Here is a 3822-nt window from a genome sequence, read left to right as displayed (position 1 = left end):
TCACACTTTCGGCCAGGGAAGTGCTGTCGGGTGTGAATTTTGTAGAGCCAGAGGCCACTTCCTGACGCTGGCTGATGGGTGGAGACGTGCACAGAGGTAAGTACCAGCAGGAGGACTGCTGAAGGAGCCAGGCTCAGGGGTGGGCTCACCCCAAGCACAGAGACACCACGAGGCACAAGCCCGACTGAGGTCTCCCTACAGATCAACCGGAATCTCTGCACAGGGGTGACATTGCCCAAAAGCCACAGAGGAGACAACAGGAAAACTGTCTGCTCATCTGATGGCAAAGAGTCGCCATGTCCACTGAGTGCAAAGCAAAACTCCAGCTTGTAAATTATAAGAAAAATCATCGCTGCATTTCAGGAGCACGTGGGAAACCTCAGGTGGGTGAGAGTCCTCTCCGCAGATGATCAGAGAATGACGGGGTGCCCACAGTCCTGGAGAAGGGGAATGGATCCAGAATAGATGTTCTCCCACGGGAGGGAGCAGTGGGGGCAGATGACTGCTGGTGGATTGCTTCGGTGAGTTATTCCAGGTGTGTTCCCCATACTCATTTCTCTGAGCTTTACCCTTTGGGCACCCACCAGATCCCCACGGTCACACCATCCATGCTGCAGAGCACCAGGATCCAGGTGCTGAGAGTCTGAAACGTGACAGCAAAACACTTCCGAGGTGAGCAGCGTCAACCCAGGCAGAGGCATCTTTGCGTCAGATGTAAGCAAGACAAATTTTCCCAGCAGGTTCCAGCTCACAGCTGAGTGCCCACTCCTGGCACTATAACTAAACATCTGCTGCTTTCTCAGTTGTGTGAATATTTGCCCAGTTCTAGTCCTCCTCACTGCCTGGTATTGTGAAGATCTTTCCTCCCTCTTCTGATCTCCAAGGTAGCAATGTGGTCCTTCATTGCAACTCCAGCCTCAGAAGGCTAATTCAACTGTTTCCTAGGTCTACAACAATCCTACTTTGCACATTCATGGATGATCAGAAAAAAAATGAAAAAAAAAGAATCACTTTTTTACCACCTAAAACTTCCTGCTTTTTTTTCTTAATTAAAGCAGAGAGGAGGAGGCCTGTTTCCACCCAGTGCACAGCAATCCCACACCCAAAGGAAGTAAATCAGTGAATGGGGAGGGCAGGGATGTCGCTGGTTCTTTCCACACGCTCCCTCTTCCCCCGCTGTGCTGTCACCACTCCTCTGGAAGAGCCTCCAACCTAAACCCACAGAACAACAAAACCAAACTGAAGCATCGTCCTGCTTGGAGCATGGGATGCTCAGTGCAATGCTCTGCAGAAATGCACAGCGCCAGCATCTCCCCACCTGGGACAGGGAAAGGGAGGATGGGATGAGGCTGAGCTCAGCCTAAGGCTCAGCTCCAGCCACAACCAGCCTCAAACAGAGAGCAGGAGTCCGATGGATAGCTCCTTCCAGCAAAAACAACTCACATGCTCACACACCTCAGGAAACATCCAGGCAGACGAGGGGCAGCAGCTGCTGGAGGGTCCAAGCCCAGAGGATCAGAGCCAGGCCAGAGGAGCCCCCAGCCTTGCTGCAGACCCTGGGCTGGTCCCTCCCCAGTTGCAGCGATCGCTGCCTCAGCAGGAGCCATCAGGGACTAGAGTACGGAGGAGGCAGAGGAAAAAGGCAAGCAGCATCCATCAGCCCTACCCACGAGGTATGAGTCACAATGCAGCTCATGTAGCACAGTGAGGAAAAATACACAGCCCAGCAGCCACCGAGAGCACAACCCTGCCCAGCGCCACCTCCTGCTCTGCCAGCTGATGCCCAACAGAGCCCAGGTCCTGGCCTGGGGACAGCCGCAGGCACCAAGGGCTTGGGCTGATTCAGGCTCTCCAAGCATCTGGCCAAGCACATACAGCTGAAATGCATTTCAGAGGCTTCCTCCTGTCCCGACAGACTTTTGCACCAATATTCTTCCTACCAAGACAATTTAAGAGGGGAAAAAATAGAATAAAACAACCTAAGCATTAGTCATGGGTATTTAATGTACTAGCAGGTGTTGCAGGGCCTTGGAGGGGGCTCCCCGACTCCACCGTGGTTCAGCCATGAAGACCAGGCTCTACATTCAGCAGAGCAACCTCACAGCAAGTACACGGCACTGCCCATTGCCCCCAAAGCAAACCCCTTTCCTCTCCCTCTGTCCAATGGCAGGACTGCTGCGGTTGCTGGAGAAGCAGCACATGGAGATGCGTCGCAGCTGCAAAGGTGCAACAGGGCCAGCAGCCTGACAGCATGGCAGGAATCCCCCCGTGCGGCTGCCACGAACCCACGGTTCCAGTGGATGTGCCAGCTGGTGGCAAAGCTCAAGCACAGACTTAACCATTTAAGAAAGCTTCTCTCTAGGATTTTAGCTCTTCACAGCTCTAAGCCTCCATGGCGCTTGCTGGATGCAGGCTGAGCATCCTCAGCTCCCACCACAGTCACCCAGTGAAGGTGCTGGGTACTTCAGGGGAGCTCTGAGGACGCAGCCACTCGCAAACAGACCACACTGCTGTGTAACAGCTGAGGCTCCATCCATGGCTTTCCTGAGGTCTGGAAAAAAGAGGAGGAATGAAAGCAGAGATGAGAGCCACAGTTTTCGCGAGCTGCCTTTCCTCGTGCTAACAGATCTTAGACTTGCAAAGCACTAGGACTACTCAAACCCTCTTGCTGCTCACAGCGTGCGTGGTGCATGCTCCGTAACAGCGGTTTGATGTATTTTAAGTTCTTCCCACCTGAGGAACTCAGAGCACTTTGCAAAGACTGCTGCGCTCCCACAGAGCCACTAAAGCACAGCTGCCGGAGGTTGTTTTCTCAAAGCACACAGCTCCTCCTCCGCACCCCCGCATGCAACTCCACAGAGCATCATTACTCAGTACAGAATTTGGCCCTGAGTGTTTCCTTTGGCAAGGCTCTCCAGCCAAATTTACCTTGAAAGACACAGCCCCAAAGAAAATACCTTCTTTATTCCCCTAGCATGAGAAGCACAACGCCTGTGTTGCCAGGCTCATACCTTAGGACTTGAATAGTCCCAAATTTTTCCCCTTTATCCCATCAAATCCTCCTTAGGTTGTGGGCGTTGCAGGAGAGCTAACTACAACTCGAACAGCAACTAGCTGACTGTACTTGTCACTGGAAATTCAGCTAATTCCACTCAACAAGATAAGCCACAGGCAGGAGAGGTGGGTGGGAGAAAAGCTAGCTTAACACTCTGCTTTCTAAAATCTGCAGATAGCAGTGGTACTAAAACTGGCTACATTTTTGAATGAATGCTACAGAAAAAAAGAAAAAAACACCAAATGCTTTACAAAATTATGCATCACTTCCAAAAGCGTAGGCATACATCTTCCCACTCCTTCAACTGTTTCTGGTCACAAATACGCTCGTTTCCGCAAAAGTGGAAAGAGGCAAGAGAGTAGACAGTTGGCCATGATACATCCTCCGAAAGCTGAGATCGGATGAAAGCCCTGGGAACGCGTGCGCCGGACCGACTGTGGCCCAGAGCTTAGGTGAAGTGGCCTGGCACCACACATGATGGTTTTTCCCCCATGAACTGACAGTTTTGAGGGTCTTTGGGGAAAAAGACGGGAGATGGAGAAAACACATCAGCAGAATTATTCAGCTGAGGCTAAGCTACAAAAATAGGCAAAATTACACATTTATTTCCTCTGTGACTTCAGCATACATTGCCTCTCAGCCCCTCAGCCCGAACCCCAGAGCCAGACAGGATCCACGAGGCTCTGCAACAGGTCTCAGCCTCAAACCCCCGGGGATGCGGCTGTCACCCTCGGACCTCACACCCCCAGGGGGACCCCGGCGAGCCC

This window comes from Pterocles gutturalis, unplaced genomic scaffold, assembly GCF_000699245.1.
Source record: "Pterocles gutturalis isolate BGI_N339 unplaced genomic scaffold, ASM69924v1 scaffold26842, whole genome shotgun sequence".
Taxonomy (NCBI): Eukaryota; Metazoa; Chordata; class Aves; order Pterocliformes; family Pteroclidae; genus Pterocles; species Pterocles gutturalis.
Note: the sequence above shows the minus strand (reverse complement) of the source record.